Genomic DNA, 27,797 nt, shown 5'->3' with positions numbered 1-27,797 from the left:
ACTGGATCCCTGTCAGGTTTCGCATAGATTTTAAAATTCTCATGCTTAACTACAAGGCCTTGCATGGTTTAGTGCCACAATACCTGTCTGAACTTTAAACTGTCTACACCCCAAGATGAAATCTCTGCTCTTCTGATTAATTTTTTTTTTATATTGTTCCTTCAATGTGTTTACATTCTATGGGTTACCATGCTTTTCTTCTGTGGCTCCAAAACTCTGGAATTCTCTTCCCACTGATATCAGACATGCAGCCTCTCTTAGTCTTTTTAAATCTTCTCTTGAAACATATTTTTTCAGGCTAGCATACAACTGAATATTATGTTTGTTTGTTTGTTTGTTTGTTTTTTACATCTTTGTCTCTTGAATTTGTTTTGATGTATGTTTCTATTTTTTTTATTTCAATGTAATTTATTTGTATGTAAATGCAACTTTTAAAGGTACTATATAAAATAAAATCAAAAATTTTAAATAATATGAAATATGACCAACACTTGGTGCATAGAAAGAAAGTGTAAATTCTACCAGCCATAATTTCTAGCATTACTGGTTGGTTACCAATACGTGATGAAAATGGCAATGCCTGCATTTAAATTTGTTCCATGACTCAATAGTGCATTGCCCTTCCAATTTCCAACCCAGTGTGCCTGATTTTATAAATCTGTATGGGTTTCTTGAAGCAAGATTTTAACTGCTTTTTTTAAGACTAAATAATCAAATAAAGCAGCTGCGTCTTGGTGTTTTTGGTGTTCTTGTTCTCTAGGATGGCTTCAGGGTGAGTAAAGCTTGGGCTAATTTTCATTTGAAAGTGAACTAATCCTTTATTGACAGTGTTTAAATTTTGTGTGAACTAACTCTTTATTCTATTCACCAGAATCATTCAATTCATTTTCCAGCAGCAACTATCGCAGTCATTGCCAACATCTGATCCATCATTCAAATGTGTATCTGTATCCACAGAATTTTCATTTTCACTCACATTGTTTGCTAAACTATATTTATTATTTAAACACTTTGAATGTACACTTACTATTTTAGATGAGCAGTGTAACTTTTTATATATTTGGTTGACTGTATTTTATTTTGACAATGAACAGGCTGTGATGTCAAGTTACTAGAACTGATGGGCTATGTTGTGTGTGAACAGTGTCACGGAATGCACAGACAAGATGTTAGGATCCAAGCACAGCTTTATTATAGGGCAATCCAAGGTCGTAAATCCAAAAACAGGCAAGGGTCAAAAAACTCCACGTAAACAGTCCACAAAAACAAAAAGCCAGGAATACAAAAGTGCACATAAGAAAAAAAAAAAACGAACCACAAACAAAAGTAAAAACAACCAATTATAAGTAGACAGACATTAATGAACAAACACAAAACAGCTGAGTGCAATGAAATGAGGATAATGAGTCCAGGAGGTGAATTATGGGTGATGTAGTCAAAGGTGAACAAAAGTCCATGTTGGGGAGGGACGGTTGGCCAAGACCAGAGCCTCTGACTGAAAGCCAGGGAGGGGCCGGAGGAACTGACCACAGGGGCTCTAAGAAGGCCGGGATCCTGGCTGAATGCCAGGGCGGCGCTGGAGGAACTGACCAGGCGGGCGCCGGCAGGTCTAGAGTCCTGGCTGATTACCAGGGTGGCACTGGAGGAACTGACCAGGCGGGTTCCAGCAGGTCTGGATTCCTGGCTGAGTGCCAAGGCGTTGCTGGAGGAACAGACCAGGCAGGTTTCAACAGTTCAAATGGCCTGGGCAGTGGCGGCAGGACAAACGGTGGCAGCAGGGCTGGCCAAGGGTGCTCCGTGGTGATATCAGGGAGAGCGGACAACTCGGCGACAGCAGCGGCCTCAGGCTGGGGCTGCTCTGGGACAGCAGCGGGCTCAGGCTGGGGCTGCGGCAGGACAAACGGCAGCAGGAGGGCTGGCGGCCTGGGCGGCGGGGGCAGGGCCGACCAAGGGTGCTCCATGGCCATATCAGGGAGAGCGGGTAGCTCCCTCCGTGGCCATATCAGGGAGAGCGGGCTGCTCTGCGACGGCTGGGGGCTCGGGCTGCTCTAGCGGCACCGGCAGGGCAAGGCGCATAGTTGGCGCCGGCAGGGCAAGACACTTGGGAAAACAGAGAACAACCTCTGGAATGGACTCACTGACTGGAGCGGGCTCTGGAGCAGACTCACTGGCTGGAGCGGCCTCTGGAGTGGCCTCTCTGGCTGAGCAGGTGTTGCCCAGTGGACTCCATGGGAGAGGTAGCCAACAAAGCCCCAAAAATCCAGGACCTGAAGCCCCTCCATCTCCCATTGAGACAGAGGGTCCCTTAGACCCCCATTAAACAAGTCCTTGAGAGCCTCATCATTGTATCTTAGCCCCACCGCCATTGTCCAGAAATACTGGGCAAAACACCTACCTCCTCTTCTCCCTGTCGCAAGGCCCTCACCGCCCCCAGCAAAGCCACACGCTCCCTGCCCGTGGCTGGCGGAAGAACCCTCCTGCTGCTGGATCTTGCAATGGTGGTTCGTTCTGTCACGGAATGCACAGACAAGATGTTAGGATCCAAGCGCAGCTTTATTATAGGGAAATCCAAGGTCGTAAATCCAAAAAACCGGCAAGGGTCAAACTCCACGTAAACAGTCCACAAAAACAAAAAGCCAGGAATACAAAAGTGCACGTATCAAAAACAACGAACCACAAACAAAAGTAAAAACAACTGAGTAGACAGACACTAATGAACAAACACAAACAGCTGAGTGCAATGAAATGAGGATAATGAGTCCAGGAGGTGAATTATGGGTGATGTAGTCAAAGGTGAACAAAAGTCCATGTTGGTGTGCCCTCTGGTGGCTAAACAGGGCACTCCAACTCATGATCATGACAGTAGTAAAAACAACTGAGTATAAGTAGACAGACATTAATGAACCAACACAAAACAGCTGATTGCAATAAAATGAGGATAATGAGTCCAGGAGGTGAATTATGGGTGATGTAGTCAAAGCTGAACAAAAGTCCATGTTGGATCATGTCAACTCATGATCATGACAAACAGTAGGTGCCGGTACAATCACTTGAATTTTCTTATAAAAGCGGAAACAACTTAAAGCTACAATATGTAGATTTTTTTTGAATAGGTCACCTATTCAAAACAAACAGTTTGAGTGCAGAATCTTGGGAAATGTGGTCTTCACCTCTGGTGGAATAGAATCGGGATAGGACTAAAAAAATCATGTTCATGGATGCGATTATTAATGTTACTGTAGTATGAGACACTGTTACACACTGCAGTAAGACAGATCGATTTTACAATATCATATTAAATGCTGGATGGCTTGTGTTGATAAATGGCATGCAATTAATTTTAAAACATATTGTATGATGGAGAAAATGCTGTATTACTGTTACTAAAAATAAAGCTGAATCTGATTATGCAATGTTAACTACTTGACAAAATAATGTTTTTCTCTGAGGCATGGTAAAGCATGGTACTCGCAGATAATGAAGAAAATTAGATTTAAACATTGTAGCATCTGGAGCGATCAAACACAATTGTAAAAAGCAATCACCCATGCAGACCCCGTAAGGTCTGGCTCCCCTACTGAGCACTATCACCCCATCTGCACAATGTGCTCTTCACACACATTTCAAAGACCCTTAGAGACAGGCCACTAGAACCAGACATTGTCTACAAACTGGATTCTTTGCCAATAATTCATTGAAAACCTTGTCTATATGAATGAACATGCATTTCCCCAGTACATTGTGTCTATTATTACTGTTTGTATGTTGTTCTTTCGTATGTTGTATAGTGTTAGGCATGCCTGAAAGTTGGAACTATGAGATTATGTATTTCATCTAGGTGATGTTTACTATCAAATTACTCACTTGTTGGTGGACATCGAAATATCATAGAATACATTGTATGTTTGTTATATTTATCAGAGTATAAATGGACACAAACCTACAAACCCATGTAAATGAACTCATTTTTAAACAAATGAAATCCCCCGCCAGAGAATTGCACCTTTCTCATTGGTCAAGCCAAGATTTGGTAGTGTCGACTGTCTGGAGAGTTCAAAACCCACACAAAAATCACACTCAGTTTTTAGTGATTCTAGACTTCTAGTTCTTCGCTTTGTTCCTGTTGATACAACGAGGGCCTCCCGGCCCGAGCCGGGCTGGTCGGCCTCCATTTCACTTCAAGCCATGCATAACTGTAGCGACCACAATAGAGTCAAATTAACAGCGCAAAGTTTGTCTTCATTTTCTTCATCATGCTGAAGATATTGATCACAGTTTCCATGCCAGCAGATTGTGAACCCTTTTAACAAAGGTGCTTTATAGTATTGAAACCAGGGTCTCCGCGGGTCCTTAAAAAGTCTTAAATATATTTTTCCTAATAAAAGGCCTTAAAAAGTCTTAAAATGTCTTAAATTCAGATTGGATAGGTCTTAAATATTTTTTGTTGCAATACCGCAAAAATGTTTTATGTTTTCTAATACGTCCCTGACGGAATGGTCCAGCGCCTCGCCATCTGCAGAACAAAGGTCAGCAAAGATGTAGGAATATCTGATCAGAGCTGTACACGGATACACATTTTAAATAAATCTGCTGTGGCAAAGCTACTGCAAGTGATTTTCGGTGCTGGAAATCCATATCCTTTGCGGAAACAAACTCGTCATGGAGAGCGCAGCTCATGGTTGCTTATTAGCGGCAGACGCCACTGCAGCACCCCAGCGGTTTGGAAAGGAGAAAATCCGTAAAAGAGTTCATATGGGTCAACGCGCAAAATGCGAGTAAAATTAGCTCTGAAAAGTGTTACTCGTTCAGTAACTTTATGAATGGTGGTGAGAATTTAATATAAAATTCGCAACGGCTGTGATATAATTAATTAAATAAATAATGGTCTGACGCGCTGCATGCTTGCTGTAACAGTGGTGCATTTTCATTTTCGATTCACTGTAAATGCTACTTTGATTGTGACCTTTAAATTTGCATTTGGGAACGCAATATTAGTTATTAGAATAGTATATAATTCTGTTGTTGTTTACAAAGAGAAGTTTCAGTGTCACATGATTCTTCAGATGCTGATTTGCTGCTCAAACATTCTATTTATATTATTAAGTTTAAAATGCATTTTTTTCCGCTTAAAATTGTTGTGGAAATCCAATTTAAACATTTGTGGTAAGATTTAAAAAAATAGAAAAATTAATACTTTTAATCGTTATTGTTACAGTGCGCTGGTGTAGAGATGAGGCTGATACGGATTTCCACAGTAAAGTTGAGTACTTTAATAAACAGAGACAGGAACACCAAACATAACCTTAACACAACAGAGAACGGACAAGGAGTGCAGGGAGTGAGTGCATTATAAAGGGAGTGCAGATGATAGAGTCCAGGTGCAGGTGATCTGTGATGATGAGGAGCTGACGAGGGAAGTGAGTGCAGGTGATGAAACAGGAGGATCATGGGATATGGAGTCCAGGAAGACAAGGGATCTGTAACAGTTATATTTTAAAGTGATAAAGTGAGTGAACAGTGAAGACATTAAACATGTTACAGAATATTTCTATTTAATAAATATTTAATAAATAATATATTTGATAAATACATGTCATATAATTTCAAATAAATGCTGTTCTTTGAACTTTCTATTTTTCAAAGAAAACTAACAAATATCACCATTTCCACAGAAATATGAAGCAGCACAACTGTTTTCAACATTGATAATAATCAGAAATGTTTCTTGAGCATCAGATCAAATTGTAATGATTTATGAAGGATCATGTGACACTGAAGACTGGAGTAATGATGCTGAATATGATCACAGGAATAAATTACATTTTATAAAACATTTTTTTAATAAAATATAGAAAACTTTTTTTTATTTGTAAGAATTTCAAATAAAAATGTTGCTGTTTTTACCTTATTTTTGATCAAATAAATGCAGCCCTGGTGAGCAGAAGGGACTTATTTTAAAATCAATTATTGTTTCCAAACATTTCGCAGGTACTTAAAGGTCCCGTTCTTCGTGATCCCATGTTTCAAACTTTAGTTAGTGTGTAATGTTGTTGTGAGAGTATAAATAAAATCTGTAAAATTTTAAAGCTCAAAGTTCAATGCCAAGCGAGATATTTTATTTAACAGAAGTCGCCTACATCGAATGGCCAGTTTGGACTACATCCCTCTACTTCCTTCTTTAATGACGTCACTAAAACAGTTTTTTGACTAACCTCCTCCCACAGGAATACACAAAAAAGGGGGCGTGGTCTTGTTGCGCTCCCATGGAGAAGAGCAAGAGTTGCGTTTGTAGAGTGTGTTTGTCGCCATGTCGTCAAAACGCTGTTATTTTCATCCCGCAGTCCAATCACCTTTGTTTGGCCTTCCCAGGGACGCTGTACTTAGAGATCAATGGTTACAATTTATGTTTAACTCGGTTCCCGAAAATTATAATTGTGGTATCCTTACTGCAATAGTTCATGTTGGACTGCAGTGCACATAATGGCCACAAGAGGGGACTATGTTTATGTATATGGCTGTTTTCCGTATGAGGTACTCTTCTGAGTGAGTGCTAACGTTGTACATTTTCTGTCGCTGCTTGTGGAGATTAAAGAGTTCAGTCTCTCGGGAATTATTGTCTTTTGTGTTCATTTGGCACACCACAATAATCCACTTGTAAAACTATGTGCAGCACACGTTATGGTAAGAGGCGCGACCTTTCCGGGCAAGGTGCGCTCAAGCTGCTGTCGAATCACAACACAGGAACCGCTGGCAAAATCAGAACTCGTTACATATTTCTGAAGGAGGACTTCATAGAACAAGGAAGTCATCAGCCCGTTTTTATGACAGTGGAAACAGCAGTATACAGATAAGTAAATTATGTGAAAAATACTGTGTTTTTTTACACGTGAAACATGAACACATGTTATATTGCACACTATAAACACAATCAAAGCTTCAAAAAAACACGAAAAACGAGACCTTTAAGTAATAACAATCCTATTACAGTTTTTTTACAGACGCTAGGACACATTTCTCAATAGGTTACTTTTGCAAAACTCTTCACACAGTGAGCACAACAGAAGTCTATGTGGGCTAAACTGAGGATCAATTATCATTGCTTTGGCACAAAATGCATTCAATGACTACATCTCTCAAATTTCATGAATTCTTTTCTCACTCAGACACAACTGCCAAAACTCTTTGTACATACAGGCCATTTTGCACACGCTTACATACTACTGTTTTCAAAACTGTTAAACTTATGTTCAAAACAATAACATAATACAAAACTGAATAAGACAGATATTTGCTGCATTTCTACAGTAATATGATTATGAAATAATGTATATTCTGAATCTAAAAAATCAAATACTATCAAAACAATTAGATGAATCTGAACACCTACATTAGTCTTTCAGTTTCATTACCATCTATTCAAAAGGGGAAACTTAGGAATCATTTTGTTCTGTAATGTAAACATGGACCATGTAACATGTACTGCAGTGAGTTATAAGCAGTAGAGAGTGTCATTCATGTTTTATAAAGAAATTTTACAAAAGAAAACACTGTATAATGCTAACTGATGATAGTGTTTTTAGGTCAATGTTTTATGAGTGACAAAGTGTGTTTGCTTGGTGAAAACCTTTGCTAGTGTTCTGGAAGAATGAGTTGATTTGAGACATGTATTAAGTGTTTTGGTAGATTTAGTGCATTTTGAATGTGAAGTTAACCTCTGTGCCAAGATGAAAGTTGGTTCGGAGAACTGTGTGAAGAGTTTGAGAAGTGATTGTAAAAAACTGTAATACATTTACGATTTTCAAAACAGAGCTCGTGTTTTCAAAACACTACACACAATTAGCACAACCACACACACAATTAGCAAAACACTACAGATTCTTTGCATAATTAAACACTCTTGTAAAAACTATACACTTCTGTTTAAAAACCACACTTTGTTACCATATGAAACACACACGTTTCACTTTACTATACTCTGTTTGCATGATTTACACTCTGCTGTGATAAACGTAAAACACTTTTACCACTTCTACTTCCCTATGATTAGAGTAGGCTACCATCAACAAAGTACAAATATAATGTAAATTCACCAAACACTACACAAGACCAATGTTGCAGACTGAAGAAACTCATTTGTCAACACGCCCAAAATGTTGACATGGAGATTCATAATACTGTAACAAAATGTCACTTTACGTATTGTACTGTAAGTTTACTGTAAAACAAAAAAAAACAAAAAAAACTAGACATTGTCTCTTCGCCTAGTTGGATCTGGCCAAAGAATTTCATCACCTTGGAAAGAAACGCTTTGAATGACGAATCCATCCTTGCATTGCTGCTACCTCCATCTGGTCACAGGCCTCCTCCATGGCTTGGATGAGGGGTACCTCAGCCTGGAGACGGAGATCACATACCTTCCACCGCCATGCCGAGAAAAACTCTTCTATAGGGTTGAGGAATGGAGAGTATGGTGGAAGATATAGGACGGTGAAATGTGGATGTTGCTGAAACCAGTTCTGAACCAGAGCAGAGCGGTGGAAAGACACATTGTCCCAGACAACAATGCATTGCATATGATCGATTTGATTTGCTGCTGTTATGTTGTGCAATTGGTCCAAGAATGTAAGTATGAGTGCTGTGTTGTAAGGGCCCATATGGGCATGGCGGTGGAGGACCCCATTCTGTGTAAGGGCTGCACAGAGTGTTATATTACCCCCACGTTGCCCTGGGACATTGACTACTGCCCTCTGGCCAATGATGTTTCTTCCCCTCCTTCGTGTTCTCGTCAGGTTGAACCCAGCCTCATCTACGTAAATGAACTCATGCTGGATCTCCTCTCCATCCATTCGTAAAACTCTCTGAAGAACAGTGTCAGGCAAAATTGTGTAGTTCAGTGTAGATCTAGTATACATATTACAGTACAGTAAGATTATGAGACAGTATGCAAGATCACACTGCTAGTGAATACATACTTCTGCATAATCATGCAGAAGTCGTTTCACTCGTTTGGAATTGCGCTCGAAAGGCACTTGATAAATTTGCTTCATTTTACAGTTTTTTCCAATTGCTAACACACTAAAATGACATGCACAGCACAATTATTTAAACTGACACACAGAGAGCAAAACTTCTTCTCAAGTCTCCAAAAGTCTAAACACCTTTTCTGTTTTACACACATTTTGCATTTCAAAATAGCACTTTTTAAATTCACTAAATACAGTTCTCTGCATAAGACACAACAATCTGACATAAAGTCACATGTTTGCCATTTCAAAACACTGCCATTCAAAATGACACTACATGAGCTAATTGGCCAATTACATGTGCCACCTGGCCAAACACCTCAGTGGTTAATTGTTAACACTTCAATCAGGATGTAAGCACTATGAAAAGACCACAGGTGAGAACCTTTTTTTTTTACAACAACAATGGAAGACATTGCAGAGAGAGGAAGAGGAAGAGGAAGAGGGAGGTTGAGAATAAGAGGGGGAGGAAGAGTGAGAGGTAGGGGTAGAGCAGGTAGAGGAGTTCATGGCCAAAGAAGACAAACACTTTCAAATGAAATCAGAGCAACCTTAGTAGATCATGTCATCAACCATGGGTTGACAATGCGTGAGGCTGGACAGAGAGTGCAGCCAAACTTGAGCCGTTTTACTGTCGCCTCTGTCATCCGGACCTTTAGACTGGAGAACAGGTATGTAACCAAAATTTCATGTAGTACACATGTAGTATACCCCATGTCATAGTGTATCAGTTGGGTGACACCTGTTTACTTAGTGTATGACATCAGCCATTCATGAACTGTACAAGTTTCCTGTACAATGTACTCTACTGTGGGGGAAAATATTTAGGCTGCATTGTCCAAGCCCTATATATATTTTTATTTTATTTTTTCTAAAGGACTGAGAGACGACACCATGGTGGAGGAAGGGGCCAAATGTTCACCGGGGTACAGGAAGCTGCCATTGTAAACTTGGTTTTGGAAAATAATGAAATCAGATTACGAGAAATTCAAAGCCACATCATCCAAGACAACACCTTATTCAACAACATTCAACGAGTTAGTCTGTCCACATTGGCTCGCATTCTCAAGCGAAACCAAATCAGAATGAAACAACTTTATAAGGTGCCGTTTGAGAGAAACTCTCAAAGAAACAAAGAGTTCAGACGAGCATATGTGGATGTAAGTACTATATTGACTGCAGTACACTACACACAACATTGTTTCCCAGTGTACTGGATAACACCATATTGAGTGATTTTTGTTCTTTGTTTTCAGGGAGTACTGGAAATGGATGCTCATGCAATCCCACATGAGTTAATCTTTATAGATGAGGCTGGGTTCAACCTAGCAAAGACCAGAAGAAGAGGGAGAAACCTCATTGGCCACAGAGCCATTATAGATGTTCCTGGCCAACGTGGTGGGAACATCACAATGTGCGCTGCCATCTCCAATATGCATGGTGTCCTCCACCGTCATGCCAAACTTGGACCATACAACACAGCCCATATTCTCACATTTCTGGACAGACTTCACAACATTCTCATACCACCAGAGCGTATGAATGATGCAGACCATCAAAGAAACCGGTACGTTGTAGTATTGGACAACGTGAGCTTTCATCGTGCAGCCCCAGTCCAAAACTGGTTTGCTGACCACCCAACATTTCTCGTGCAATACCTCCCACCATACTCACCATTTCTGAACCCCATAGAAGAATTCTTTTCGGCATGGCGGTGGAAGGTATACGACCGGCAGCTCCTTGTGCGCATGCCTCTTGTGCAGGCCATGGAAGAGGCATGTGATGAGATTGATGTGGGTGCAATTCAGGGATGGATAAGGCACTCAAGGCGCTTCTTCCCTCTGTCTGGCAAGGGAAGATATTGCCTGTGATGTTGACGAGGCGTTGTGGCCAGACCCGGCTGTGCGGCAAGATGCTGCCTAATTATTTTTCTTGCCTTTTTTTTTGTTTGTTTTTTTTACTGTAATATATTTTTTCAGAAATTTTCTTTTTCAGTTTACTTTTTGTAAGAATATTTTTGTTCAGTCCCATGTAAATATATCTGCTGTGCTTATGTTGTACTGACTTGTTTACTGTAGTGAAGGAAAAAAAATAAAAATGTTGCAACAGCATGTGTGTGTATCTGCAAATATTTCTGTGCATGTGAACAATCTGATACATATTTTAGTATTATGGCAAAGCATACTAAAGATGGGTGTGCTTTTCATTATGCCCAACAGTGTGTAGGTGGTTAGGCAAAAATCTGGTAATATGAATGAAGTGTGTGCCATTTCATGCAAAAGTTTGATTTTGATAATGCTCTGTGTAGTTTCGGTTGCAGTGCTTCATTTTGCAGGATATATGAGGTATTTTGCAGTTTGGGTGTGTGGTTTTGTGAATTGTGTTACAGTTTTTTACAGACGCTAGGACACATTTCTCAATACTTAGGTCACTTTTGCAAAACTCTTCACACAGTTCTCCTAACCAACTTTCATCTTGGCACAGCAGTTAATTTCACATTCAAAATGCACTAAATCTACCAAAACACTTCATTCATGTCTCAAATCAACTCATTCTTCCAGAACACTAGCAAAGGTTTTCACCAAGCAAGCACACTTTGTCAGTCATAAAACATCGACCTTAAAAACACTAACATCAGTTAGCATTATACAATGTTTTCTTTTTTTAAATTTCTTTATAAAACAAGAATGACACTCTCTACTGCTTATAATTCACCGCAGTACATGTTACATGGTCCATGTTTACATTACAGAACAAAATTATTCCTAAGTTTCCCCTTTTGAATGGATGGTAATGAAACTGAAAAACAAATGCTTGTGTAGGTGTTCAGTTTCATCTAATTCCTCTGATAGTATTTGATTTTTTATATTCAGAATATATTTCATTACAATATTACTATAGAAATGCAGCATATTTCTGCCTTATTCAGTTTTGTATGATGTTATTGTTTTGAACATAAGTTTAACAGTTTTGAAAACAGTATGTAAGCATGTGCAAATCGGTCTGTACATACAAAGAGTTTTGGCAGTTGTTGTGTCTGAGTGAGAAAAGAATTCATGAAATTTGAGAGATGTAGTCATTGAATGCATTTTGTGCCAAAGCAATGATAACTGATCCTCAGTTTAGCCCACATAGACTTCTGTTGTGCTCACTGTGTGAAGAGTTTTGCAAAAGTGACCTAAGTATTGAGAAATGTGTCCTAGCGTCTGTAAAAAACTGTAAGTGTTTTGATAAAACCAGACTAGTTTGAAAAATTGTGTGTTAGCAATTGGAAAAAACTGTAATATGTTTTTTTTTTAGGATGCGTGCCAGTGTTGATGTTGAGACCTGATGGATATCGTTGGAAGTGGCGTGGTTATTGACAATGTTAGCTTGGAGCTGATTGAGTGTTATGGCATTTTTGGCCAAAACCATGTTTACTATCTCCCTCTCTTGCTGTTCTGTGAAGCCTTCCCCCTTGTCGTTCCCGACCCTCAATCCTATGTAGAAAAAAAACAATATACAATAGTACAGTAATTTCACAGGAAAAGGTAGCAGAAGTGCTGATAGTGCATAGAATACAGTACTGTAAGCAGTTACTGAAACCGTGCAGATGTTTTTGATATGATGATATTTTTACAACACCTATTTTCCAGTTGAAATGTTCTTATCACACTTGCCACTGTGTATTGGCTTAGATTTGGCTGTACTCGCAGTCCAGCATCCCTCAGTGTCAGGCCGTGGTTGACAACATGGTCAACCAGTGTTGCGCGGATCTTATTTGTCAGATTCGGTCCTGTTTGAGCACCTTCTTGTCTTCCTCTTCCTCTACCTCTACCTCCAGCATGGCCTCCTTCTCTTCCTCTTCCTCTGTTGTTTCCTCTTCCTCCCCTTCCTCCTCCTCTTCCTCTGTTGGTTCCTCTTCCATCCCTTCCTCCTCCTCCTTGTCCTCCTCCTCATTCTCCTCCTCGTCTTACTCTTTCTCTGACTCTTTCCATTGTGCTTAAGGCCGATGAACTCACCAGCTGCTTTTTATAGTGCTTATACACCTGATTGGTGTGTCTACAATTAAGCAAACAAGTGTTTGCACATTTGATGACTGCGGTAATTTGACAGTCAGTGCTTTGGTATTGCAAGTGACTTCATGATAGATTTTTGTGTGTAGTGTATGTTAAGTGTGTTTAGTGTTTTGCAAATCACTGTGTGTAGAGTTTTGCAACAAGTGTGAGGTCGACAAGGTGCTTATAGTTGTGCAAATAGGGCTGATGTTTTGCTTCTTGAGTGTAAGGTTTTGCTAATAGTGTACTACTTTTCATTTTAGTGTGTAAGCAATCGTAAAAAACTGTAACATGTCACGTAAAATCACAGAAACGAAACAGCAAGATCCATTTGCAGTAATTTAATGGGGTAATCCAAAGCGTAAATCCAGAAACAGGCAAGGGTCAAAATCCACAGTAACAGTCCGAACACAAAACAAGAAAAACACAAAGAAAACCAAAACAGAGAAATCAGGAACATTCGTGAAGACACCATGACAACATATTTTCCATGCTTGTAGACATATATTATTCGTAAAACACAAATTAATTATATGAGCAATACTGGGAGCAATGATTGAGACTATTGGCTTCAGCAACTTATGATCAAGGAAATCAACGTCAGGTGGTTTATTTTTACAATTCATCAGAAGCAATTCCACTTTAGAACCACTGACACTCTTAAATTTGAAACTACATGTTTTACCTTCCATCATTTTATTTATTAATATATTTGATAAATCTGTCTTGTATGGCTGTGTAGTATTTTTAAGCTTATTTATTTTATTTATAAAATAATCATTAAGATGATTCGCTATGTCACTTGATTTAGTAAAAAATTCACCTTCATATTCTAAATAAGCTGGAGTTGATTTATTATTACCTCTTAATATATTATTTAGTGTATTCCATAATTGTTTACTATCGTGTTTTGTTTCTGTAATTTTCTTAGTATAGTACAATTTCTTTTTCTTCTTATTTACCTTAGTTACAAAATTTCTAAGTTTACAATATACTTGCCAGTCCGATTTAAATTTGGATATAATTGCTGCTTGTTTAGCTAAATCTCTCTCTTTCATAAAATCTTTTAATTCTTGATCCAACCATGGAGTGTTGACATTTCGAACAGTAAACTTTTTTATTGGTGCATGGTTTTCTACAATAGTCATTAAGGTTTTATCAAAAATCTGAAATGCCTTCTCTGGATCTTTCTGTAGAATTACCTCTGACCAATTTGTATTTTTAACATCATCTTCATATTGTAGTTGATTAAATCTTCTAAATGACCTTTTCATTATTACTTTTGGACCCGATTTAGGAACTTTTGTTTTCCTTACAATTGCAATAAGATTGTGGTCACTAAAACCAACTGGCACTGATACACAATTTGAGCAAACTTGTAGTCTATTTATAAACATGTGGTCAATACAGGAAACAGATCGAGTACCATTATTTTTCAAACATATTCTAGTCGGTTTGTTAATTACCTGTGATAATCCACATGCTATTGCTGTGCTCATTAATTTAATTTTCTTAGGACAGTCAGAAGAATTCCAATCTATATTAAAGTCACCCATTAAGTTTAAGTTTCCATATTCATACTATTAGCATGATCTAACATATCACATATTTTATCTAAATATTCACTATTAGCATTTGGAGGTCTATAACAACACCCTATGAGTAATGGCTTAAGATATTTCAGACTAACTTTTAACCAAATTATTTCAATACCAGAATACATTAAATCTGGCATCACTTGGACAGGTATATGATGTTGAATATAGATTGCCACTCCTCCTCCATGTATATTCCTATCATTCCTAAAAATTCTATATCCATCAATCATTAAAGTTGCATCATCAAATGTAGAATCAACATGAGTTTCAGATACGAGGTGGCGTGAATGCAGCTATAGCATGTGACACCCTCCGATCCGAAGCCGCTCCCTCGTTCATTCCTTCAGTTCATTACAGCAGCATTGACAGAAACAAAAGTGACAGAGCAGGTGTGTCCCAAATGACACACCACACTATAAGCACACTACCATCGTCTCAAAATAAGTTTATATATATATATATATATATATATATATATATATATATATATATATATATATATAAATTATTTTTATTACTAAAGAATGCAGAACTGTAATTACAAGGCAAAACTAGACATTCACTAGAAATACGTGAAAGCCTTTGAACACATTGAAACTGAACAGAGCATCATAGATTAAGTAAAATGTACATTAAATAGATAAAATAAACCAAATAGACAAATTTAAATTAAATTAAATTAAAGGTGCCCTAGAAGTGAAAATTGTATTTACCTTGGCATAGTTGAATAATAAGATTTCTGTAGATGGTAATCACATACCGTGAGCCTCAAACACCATTGTTTCCTCCTTATGTAAATCTGTTTTGTAACAGTCGGAATCATTTTTATGTACGCCCCTAAAATTTGCATCAGCCCATCTTCTAGGGAAGGCAGTATTAACACTGTGGACCTGCACAGTTCTGCAGGTATTGTGAAGCCATCAAGCAAGGACAACAGCAAAACTGGCAGATGGAATGATAATAACTGTTTATGATCCATGATAACATGATATTTTTAGTGATATTTGTAAATTGTCTTTCTAAATGTTTCGTTAGCATGTTGCTAATGTACTGTTAAATGTGGTTAAAGTTACCATCGTTTCTTACTGTATTCACAGAGAACAGCCATGTGGTTATTATCATTTCACATGCTATCATCTCTGTGTACATGTGCACTAGGGCTGTAACGATTCACTCGTTTTCTCGATGCATCGATTATAATTCCTGACGATGCATATGCATCGATCTTGAAACATGTTTTTTGAATCGTGAATCGTTTATTTCGGTCGATAATCGATGTAAAATGTAAATAATCGGATTAATCACGATTATATATTGATTCAATGCTTTAAAATATATAAACATTACATTACTACATGTGCGATTTGATGGAGACGTTGTGCGCTGTCATTTTGCGCCTTCCCTCACAGCTCTCCTTCACAGACACGCGCTGCACTCTTTACCGCCACTCAATAGATTATGGCGTTCGGACGAGGTCAAAAATATGACGTTGCAACTTGCACTCGTCTCACTGAACGTCTCACTGACGTCTTAATTTTTTGCTATTAAATCCATTCATTTTAAGACGCAGACGAGGCGTAGACGTCACGCAGACGTCACGTAAATCACGTGTGGCAGTGAAGTGTCGAGTCAGACGTTCACGCGTGATTCACGTGTAGCAGTGAAGTTATTTATTTATTTTTTCGCTAACACGTATCAGAACACGGTCCTCACACGGCTCAGTGCAGTGTGTGAGCCAATGCAGTATTTACCTGCACTTCATTCACTGCTCTCAATGGACGTGACATCTCAGTCTGAATTGTAACGTGACGTCTGCGTCTGACTTTTTTTAAATTTTTTTTGTCAGTTTTTAGTGCAACTTTTCCCCGGCAAACTCAATATACATTAATTACGTGCATATTAAATATACATATATTAATATATAACAATTTAGACTTTTTTTTTTTTTTTACTTTTTTAAATTGTAAAAGTATAAAGATAACATAAAAAGTATAAAGCCTAAAAGCGAAGTTTGTGTTGCTCTTAGGTATACTCATGTCGTTTAGTTTTAATGAAATCCGTTTTGAAATTTTTTACATTTGGGGGTTATTGTTTTTTTAATCTTTTTACATTTTTAATATAGCCTACATGCTTGATGGCCAACCCATCGATCGCAATCAGCTGCTAGATCTGAGACTGTTGCTGTAAATAATAATAAAATACATGGAAAAATGCATTATGCCTGATTAATGTTCAGTTTTTCAAGCACCTCTCTTCTTATATTTTACATTTAAAATATAAATTAGGATTCTAATATTATTTTATCATGTTTTCCTTTCTTTTTTAAAAAGAAAATGTTAGCTTTTATTCAGCAATAATGTTAAATTGATAAGATTTCTATATTTTGAATAATAATCTGCCAGTATTCATCAATCAATCCTGTAAAAATATCACAGAAAAATATTAAGCAGCACGATTTTTTCCGACGTTGACATTGAAGGATCATGCGTCAAAGACGACTGGAGTATGATGCTGAGAACTCAGCTTTGCATCTCAGAAATAAATATAAAGTATATTAAAATAGAAAACCATTATTTTAAATTGTAACAATATTATAATAACACTATAAACCAGACCCCGCCTCTTCAATATATAAATAAATAAAACCTTATATAAATGATTCACCAATTTTATTTGTTTGTTTATTTATTTATTTGTCGTGTCCTCGATCCTTATCGTTGCGTGAAATGAAAATAGAGCTAAACAACGACGCTGGCACTCGCTCACCAATAGATGGCGTCGTTGGCCCATGTTTAATTCATTTTATCCGACAACAGAAATAAATGATTGGGTGCTCATACAAGTATGTAAATAAATAAATAGTTTCAGTAGCCACAAGAAGAAAAGAAAACAGATAAGTTAACAAAGAAGTCATGAATAGAAGTAAAAACTACTGGAAAGAATTCTAGCAGCTGCATTATGGACTAACTTTAACTTGTTTATTGAAGATGCAGGACAACCAGATATCGTTGAGAAAAGATACGTTTTTTTAAGCTTTATGATCAGTGGATTGTGTACCAAACAAGAAAAGATTAATTGAATAGGCTATATAAAGGTGTGCGATAGAGACAAAAATGATATCTCGATATTTTCTGGGATTTTTAGCCATAACCATAATCAGACTACATTTTAGCTGAGTCTGTCTTTCTCTCTCTCTTTCCCAAACACAGCTGATGTGCAGCCATTACAATATTTCAGTTTTGTTTTTAATGGCAAGGTGGTCAATTTCTTTTCGTTTCTTTAGTTAATTTAGAAATATTTTGGGAACATTCTATGTTTGTTAAAATCAAGTTTTTTTTTTTTTAAGGAACAACCGAGCGGCCAGCCGACAATGAGCATATGTTTGTCACCCACAAATCAACACGACTTGCATAAAATAATATTTATGGATGAGAAAAAAGAAAAAAGAAAAAAAAAAACATGTCATGCATTTTACCATACTAATTAAAAAAAAATTACCCTAGATAAATGTGCACTACTGATTAAAATAAATAAATAAATAAATAAAAACAAAAAATAATAATAAAATGTGCTCGCTTTTGTCTTTTGAGGTGTAAATGTTTTATAGTATTCTAACAGATCGCCTGTCAATCACTTTGGCGAAACTATAAATCTAAATATTACAACTCCAAAATAAAAGATTGCAAATATTGTTTATTTTAGTAAAATTAGCCCATAATATAGCAGTGTTTAAACATTCGTTCTTTTGGTGTTGGTCTAGAGACTCCTAGTGGTGAATACATGCTAGAACAACTTTTTTATGATTTCTTCAAAACATCCGTGGATATACTTCGGTAAAGTTGGTTTTATATTCGCACATTCAGACTTCTGATAAATTCAGACTTTCCAATAAATGTGCAATAAATTAATGTTTGCAAATTTTGTATGATATTGACAACCAACGAATTTGTCAACTTACACCATCCACTGATACAGATAGGCAATTCAATTGTTTTTATAGCATATTTACTTAATGTCCACTGAATTTAAAATATAGTGTGATTAACAAGGCTATTGAATACCGATGTCCGAATGTGCGAATATAAAACCAACTTTACCGAAGTCGTGGATATGTGGAAGAAGCAATTGCATACAGAATTTGTTATATCATTTGTATAAATGTTTACTTTTTGGAATAAAAAGCTATACATAAGAAAGGTAAAAAGCACTTAATTGCTAATTAAACATAATTGAGGATAAGTGTAAACAATAATAGAGAATGAATAGGTATAATAAAGCTCTAATTAGTGTATGGAATGTGCTGGAAACCCTTGCAGCAAAGCAGACGTCACGTAGACGTCACGTCCAGGCAGTCGAACTGTAATGTGGCAGACGCAGACGCAGACGGCACGTTCGGCAGACGCAGACGTCACGTTCGGCAGACGCAGACGTGACGTTCAGTGAGACGAGTGCATGTTGCAACGTCATATTAATGAGCTCGTCCGAACGCCATAATAGATTGCGTTCGTGCTCAGTTCGTAGCCCACGTTTGAGTTCTCCTCAGGACGACCACTGCTGTTCACATGAGCATGGGACAGTTCGCTATTAAGACAACAATAGTCCTGAGTCAGACTGCTCAAGCCATTGATAAAGCTGCCAAGTCATTGCGCGGTCACTACTGTGGAAATAAAACGCTTTTATTGCGTGGAAAAAGTCGGAAATGGTTCATTGACATTACCTGAGCAGTTTCAAGGCGCGCATTTATTGCATGATCGGAGCAAACATATAATGTAAGTGTCTAAATGCATACGCACAGTTCAATGAATGATAAATGAAATGATTAACTTAATGTCATTAAACTGAATGTGCGACAAAACTGCTGAAATAACTACAACACTGACATAAGAGCGCGCGGTTTATCAATCAGATGCGCGTTAAAGTTGCGTTCGTTACTATAGCAACAGAACTATAGAAACCCAGCGCGTTTTCTTTCAGAATCACCATAAGGAAAATGTTCCATATAAAGAGAACAAAGATGGCTTTTATAACTATTCCGTGAAGAAAAGTTAGTAGTTGGGAAAGTGCATGATAGTCTCTCCATGTGAGCATTATATGTTTAATGTACCTGTTTAATAAGGTTGTGTAGCCTTTAACAATATCCTCCACTATATTTAACATGAACTAGGCCTAAAAATACTTTTAAAGCCCTTTTAAAGTTTTGTTTTATGTAAATTTCCACAAATGCCAATTTTTATAGGCTGTTAAAATAAAGTTATGTTGCATCATTGAGAACTAACATGAACCAACATTAACAACAGACAAAAGGGTTTTTCTGTTTGTTTGTTTTTGCCCTTACTCTCTGACTCCCTGAAGGCCGCTGTGTAATTCACACCCTGACTAAGACACATTGAGGGTAGTATTTCAGTGTCCCTATAAATGCATATTAAAAAGCAGAATCGAATCGAATTAATCGGATTGCATTGAATTTTAATGTGAATCGTCTCGAATCGAATCGTTCTGAATTTGCAAAAATCGTTCTTGAATCCAATCGAACACCTTTGAATCGTGAATCGAATTGAATCGCTGTCTACCCAAAGATTCACAGCCCTAATGTGCACACATGCGGAAGATAAACAGAACACACACTGTTGGATCATCTTAGTATGGGCTAAAAGTTTTGTTCGTGAGATTTACTACAAAGTATAATTTTTCAAAATACAGCAGATATAGTTATATCATCCAAGCAATTTTGTCAGATTCTGTGGTGTCTTGGGCCATATTCTCCAGCCATTTTTGAGAATATGGCCCAAGACACCACAAAATCTGACAAAATTGCTTGGATGATATAAATATAAATGCTGTATTTTGAAAAATTATACTTTGGACGCGGCTCATTTGTTTGTGAGATGTAAATATCGGATTGGATTCATCTCGTGATCACTGTTACCTTATAAAAGGTATGAAGTCCCTTTATGATTCCGTAAAAAAATATCGTGATCATAAAAAAAAAAACACTGTAGATTGACAGTAAACATTTAGAACTTTCTAATGATATAGCTTACCTTTATTGATATTATAGATAGATAGATAGATAGATAGATAGATAGATAGATAGATCCTGCTAACATGATCACGTCGTGCTCGGTGGGTGTGGTTTCAGCAACCAGGCACTCCCGCCTCTCTGCCCATTTTCAGTTATCCGGGAGTGACGTGTGGTGACGTGCAGCTAAGATGGCAGTGGCCTCATTTTCACTTCTAAACTGCTCTTCAGAAATCTATGGGTGACATCACGGACACTATGTCCATATTTCTTTACAGTCTATGTTTTTAACCCGAAAACACTTGCAGTTTGTATAATTCATAAACGCATATTCATTCTTATTGAGTCTTTCCCAACAGTGTGTAACTTAAGCCACGTTAGCCATGCAGCACACTATCAAACTCATTCAGAATCAGATGTTATCAAACATCCACAAAATACATGCCATACTTACGTGCTCTGATATGCTGCATCACGAACGATCCAATTTGAGAGTTATATTTGCTCTGTGAACTTCTGTATTAATGTTTAATGGAGTCGCAAGCTTGGGGGCGGGGAGCACGAGCATTTAAAGGTGTACACTGTTTGAGACACAGTCTCACAAATTCCTGCGGGATATCTATGTAGGTCTATTAAGGTCTATACAGTTCTAAATCTTTTTTTTTTAAATAGCTGCACTTTAAACAAAGCATTTTTAAAATGTCATTGTTATGAGTGAAGTTTACATTGACATTCTTCTCACATTTATAGTTGAAGTAAATCGACTTTTCACAAGCTATGGAGCAGAAGCCAGCAGAAGATCTTTAAGTCGTCGTAATCGTTCTACAAGACCTCGCAGTAGCTTCACAAGAGTGTTCTGCTGCTTAAGAAGTATGACACAAAGTGTTGCACCAACAACGTTTGAAAGGGAGGAACTTGAAGCTGCAGGACTTGGAGAGAAAAAAGTTACATTTTTTGGTGGGTATGGTTTTTCTGTTTATAAACAATGTAAAATGTTTAGGAATTGGTAAAATGCCAAAGTTTTGCTTCCTAAAATTTTGCTTTATCTTTTCTTTTTGTGTCGTTTTACAGGTGATGAAAATAATGCAGAAGAATTTAAAAACTACATTCTAACAACATATCCAAAACTGTGACTGTGGGGTTTTTGAGATTTTAAAAACATCAGGCATGACCCGATCTAGGAAGCTAGTGGTGTTGCCTTGCCCAAACACAGGATACACTATTAAGACTCTAAAAGAAAATATGGGACATGCTGTCATCTACATACGTCCTATGCAAAAAGACATAGATCTGTCCTGTTCTGTAAGGTTTTTTTTATAGAGTAAATAGCTGCTTTTCCACCGTCGGGCTGAATGCTTCTCAATGCGGAACCGCTCCATTCTGTGCCGATCCGGATCAACTGGTAAGGTTCCATTTCATTTTCCACTCTGGGGCTGGTAACAGCTGCTCTTTGGAATGTAATTCAAAAACATCAGTCGCTGCCTTGGTACCGCAATGGTTTACTGATGATACGAGATGTAAATAACGTCTGGAGGATGATCAGATATTTCTTTTAATTTCATTATTTATTTGTGTTTACGTTGCTTTAATAGAGCTCTTAGACAGCTACAGAGAAACTGGTAGCCAGGCAATAGACAAATGTCTAATCCTGTGTGCCGACGTCAGTTCACTAATTTTACCAGCACGATTCAGCACAGTTATTAGACAACCGTGCTGAGAATTCTGGGCCGAGAACCGTTTGTAACCATGCCGTGCTGTGCCGTACCAGGCTCCAGTGGAAACACAACTGGAACCCTTTCTTACCATTTTAAGAACCGTTCGACCTGATGGTGGAAAAGCGGCTAATGACTTTTTTGATAAATTCTGTGCTTATTACATTTTAGGCTACACAATAGTTTTTCAATCACAATCACAATAGAATTTATTCTTTATTTTTTTACAGTTATCTAAACTTTTGAGATTGCTCTTTAAATGTTTAAGGTTGTCTGCGAATCTCCCTTGCTTGGGCCAATGGAGAGGTGTCTTACCTGTGAAAAACAGTTCAATTTCAATTAACTTAAGGTTCACATTTAGAGCTGCAGGTATGGAAAACACTGACTGGTCATAATCTAGTTTTAATATTCAGTTTCTTATTAGGAAAACAAAATGCACATACTTCAGACAGTGATTCACTCATCATCGAGTCACCCACTGAGGAGAATACTGACCAACTGTTCATCGATTTATCAGATGAAAATACAGACACGGTAAACTTCACTTGCATTGCTAAGAGCTTGTCTTACCATCAAACATTTTCTTCTGCCATAATTTCAGTTTGTAGGTTCACAATATTTGCATTTCAAAACACTTTTTATTTGAAAGAAGAGCCTATATTATTTTTCATTTTTGCTATTTTTTTTATATTATGTTCATCGAACCGAAGAAGAGAGTAGTCTTGTGGATCACCCACATTTATTTGGCACAAGTTTTGATGCTGTTAAATCCATAGGCTTATCTCCATAACAGACGTCAGTTTGTTCAATTTAAAGATGCACAGTCTGATGAATGAATTATTGAAAAAGGTGTGCCACAGGGTTCTATCCTTGGCCCCCTTCTTTTTTCTATTTTTGTTAATGATCTCCCCCAAGTATGTAATAATTGTCAAGTACATTTATATGCAGATGATACTGTTGTCTATTTTTCAAGTTCAAACTTCTTCTTCAGAACAAATTACAGACAGATCTTAAATCAGTTCTAAATTGGCTTAAAAGTAACTTCTTAAAACTCAATATGAAAAAATCATTATGTATGCTCTTTGGTACTCATCATTCTCTTAAATCTGCTGAACTTAACCTGTATTTTGATAATGGTACTCCAGTGACAAAAGAGACCTCTGTTAAATATCTGTGAATTTGGCTTGATCCAGAATTAAATGTCAAACCACATATTGATTACATAATAAAACGAACATACTCTTGTTTAATGCCTCTATACAGGTCATCAAATTGTTTTACACTTAGAGTACGAAAAAAGATAATTACCCAATTAATTTTACCAATTATTGATTATGCAGATATAGTTTATCAAAACACGTACAATGTATATCTTAAACCATTAGATGTTCTATTTAATAATCTGTGTAGGTTCATTTTAAAATGTCCATATAGAACTCATCATTGCCAATTATATAATCAGCTTAACTGGTTGCTGCCCAGGGGCGGACTGGCCATCTGTGTGATCTGGAGAATCACAGAACGGCCGGTACTCCAGGACGGCCGGCGGGCCGGCCCACCACCCGCCTCGCACATGTTCATCACCTGTTTTTTTCCCCCCACTAATCTGTTTCACACTACAGTACTTTAGGTGGCAGCAATGCACCTTTATGTTGGATGCCAGCTGCACTGGCCGTGGCCGCCAAGTAAGGAGAAGAAGAAGTGAAAGAGTAGGAAGAAACCAACAGCAAAGACGTTAGATCAGTGGTCTCAACTGCCGGCCCGCCCACCCCCTCTACCCGGCCCGCAACTGATCTCAAAAATAAAACATAATGGGGCCTTCTAAATTATTATTATTTTTCTCTAGTTGCTACCGGTCTGATATGCAAAGAAAAGTCGCCGTTCTATGAGGGCATTCACATATCGCGTCACATAAGTGGCCGCGCCGCATTCTCCTTCTTGCTTTCGCTCCAGTGGCGTCTCCGTCTGTCGTTGCTATGCAACCATGAGCCGCGCTCTCAACCGCGTCGCTTCTATTATGAGCGCGCTTGCCTAAATTACAGTAAAAGCACTCGACTTTAAGTCACGAGCGCCGATTTAAACCACCGAAACGCGTCCGATGCAGCCATTAAACGTTACCGATGCTCAAACGGCATCTTGGACAAGTGTGGCTCAGCTGTGTGAGCACAAGCGCTGCGGGTGTCTGTCAAGAAACAAAGTGTACAAATGCATTCAGGGATTGTGTTCAGTACAGTTGTTCAGTGCAAGATTTTAATGTTATTTAAGCTAACATAAAGTAAGGGAAAATACTTCCACTAGATGTTAAAAACTAAATGTATGTAACAATGAGAGATTTTATTTTTTTTGGCAAAATAAAGTTGATGTATAGCTCTAGTTTTTTTGTTTATTTCTGACCTCTCCACGCCACAAGTGTTGCTGGTTTTGTTCCTAAATTACAATTTTTTTATTTCATGCATCTTGTTGGATGTGAGAAGTTGCACCAGACTATTGCAACTAATAGTATTACATTAGTAGTATTATATTACTATATTAGTAGAATTATGTTAGTAATAGTATTATATAATTATATTACACTCTGTAACAATGAGAGAGACACTGCTGTTTACATTTAGTATGGTAAATAAGATATTTATAGTATTGGTATAAAATTATTTTAGTAGGCCTAATGAAATTTGAAGTAAATGAGAAATAATGCAAAGGAAAGTAAATTTTCTGAAATGTTGCGCTTTCTTGCGCTTGAAGGTTAATATGGCCCTCCTAGGAGGTGTCAATCACTGAAACGGCCCCGCAACAATTTGAGTTTGAGACCCCTGCTATATGAGTATTCAAGTTAATCTAGGATAATATGCTTTTAACACAACATCTAGTCAACATCAGTGCTATTGCTATAATTTGGATGGTATAGTACCATGAGCCACAAATGTTGTCGAGTTTCCGCACGCCGATTGCTTTGGGCTGGGCCTAGTCAATGTCCAGGGCCGTTTTTTAGTCCCAGTCCGTCCCTGTTGCTGCCTGATAAAAGACGACAGTATCACTGGTTTCAATTTATTTTTAGATGCATCTATTTGAATTTACAACCATATCTGAAAAGTTTTTTTGTACAATATACTCCAACTTATTTTCTTCGACATTCTCAATGTCTGACATTTACTGTACCTGTTATGTGCAAAGTAGTCGGTCGGAGGTCCTTTTGTTATAATGCTCCTTCAGACTGGAATAATCTGCCTCCATCTGTGAGATCTAATACTACTTTAGGCTCCTTTAGAACTTCTTTGTTAAACTATTTGAAAACTGATTGTAAATGCTTTTAATTGTAATGGTTCCTTGAAATATGTTGTTCTTGAAAACTGATTGTCAGTTTTTGTAATTGTTATGGTTCCTGAAACAACTGTCTTTGTAAACATTTGTATACCCTGCAGATTCTGAAATGGTCCTGGGTGGGGGGATTTTTGAGCAGATTTGTCTTGTAATGTTCTGTTTGTTTTGTATTGTATTGTATTGAGTGCACTGTATCTGTTGTATGTTCTTGGTCCCCGTTGAAAACGAGATGCTGCATCTCAAGGGGCTTTCCTTGAATAAATTTCAATAAGTTTAAAGTAAACATAATTTAAAGCAGACTCAAACGAACAAGTGCACGGTTATTTCTTGCATAGTGATGGCTATGTACAAGTACAACAAAACATGGCTCACACATTGAGTAAATGTGCTCAATTTGCACTGGTTTGATTTAAACTTCCCAATAAAGTGAGGGAACAATTTATGAAACATAACTTACCAAATCGGCTAGTGATTTGACAGCATTACTTTTGAAAAAAAAAACAGCTGAAAAAAACAATAGAACCTTGCCCAAAACAATAGAAATTTTAATGGTTTAATTGTTTATAACAGAAACTATAATGGTGCCTACTGGTATGTGATTGATTTTATAGATGGGATGTTATCTGGCAGTTGGGGACCAATAAAACACCATTAAATCTTATTGAAATAATGCCCACAACATAAAAGAAAGGAATTTTGCAATGGTTTTAATGGAAAAAGCCAGTAGGGTGGTGTGCCTCGGAATTTCGGCTGAAATTTTTTTTTAAGAATAATTTTTTTAGTATTGTTATAAAAAAATATTCTGTCCAATTTTGGTGTTTTTAGTTTTTCTTCAAAGTGCATCCTGAATTTTCGGTACCGGCCCAGAATTTTCATTTCAGTGCATCACTAGCCAATGGTTCATAATGGTATTTAAATGGAAACCATTAGAAATTCTATGATAGTTGTCTTTTTCAGCAGGCCTGGCATGTGTTAATTTCAAACCCTGGATGAGACATTAGATTATTAAAAATGTTAATATTTGCTACATTTCCTACTTTGTACAAGAAGTTGCCTGGATCTGAAGTGTCCCAAGATCATCTTGTAGCCAGCATTAGGGTATCTGTGGTGTATTTCCACCAATATTCTATCCAACTCCTCATTCGTAATGGAGGTGTACAAGTCACGTTTCCTAAAAACAAACCATTTTTAATTATAGTAAGGTATTACACACAAGTTTCACATACAATTATATTATAATATTTTAACAAATTCCGACTTCACTGCTCTTTAAAGCAATCACATTAGGGTGTTACTTTCACGTAACCAACTTAACTGTAGTTAATAGTCAGCCTAATATTTCGACATACTGTACATCAGGGGTCCATGGACCCCTAGTGGTCTTTGACATAACGTCAGGGGGACCTTATAAAATATCTGAATATGATTTTTGTATACTTTGACATTTGACATGTATATAACTGACGATATGAATATAGGACAAGTCAACTTAAGTAGTAGTAAATTACATTCGATTGCATTTGTTCGTCACAAAGACATTAATGATACCAATGAGCCAATTTTATTCTGGGGTCCTTGAGGATGGTTCTAAATATGATGGGGGTCCATTACTCAAAAAAGGTTGAGATTCACTGCTATACATAATACTACGAATCAATCAGTCATGCGATTGACCGCTATAAGTTAAACGTGTGCAGGCCGCTCAAGGCATGGTAGCCGATTCTTTCCAAAAACATTTTAGGATTGACCTGCCTATTCATAATAAAACATTTTCTTTTACATACCTTAAACCATTATGTGCAAGTTTTCGTCGGACTGTCCTTAGCGACACACCAATACATCTTGCGGTCTCTTCTGCTGGTACATCCAACGACTGGTGTTGTTCAAGAATGCTTGAAAGTACAACCATAGTGTGAGGGCTGCGGTCAGTCGCTGAATGACCCCATCAAACATAACCCAAACCCTTCCATTTATTGTACAACCACAATAATCTGCTGCGTTTGCCACATCTTCCCTCAACTGAAAAACCCTTTTACATATAAAATGATAATCGAGAGGAGAACTTCTTTCGCAAAAATCAGCTAAAGCTA

The sequence above is a fragment of the Chanodichthys erythropterus genome, chromosome 17, assembly GCF_024489055.1.
Source record: "Chanodichthys erythropterus isolate Z2021 chromosome 17, ASM2448905v1, whole genome shotgun sequence".
Lineage (NCBI taxonomy): Eukaryota > Metazoa > Chordata > Actinopteri > Cypriniformes > Xenocyprididae > Chanodichthys > Chanodichthys erythropterus.
Note: the sequence above shows the minus strand (reverse complement) of the source record.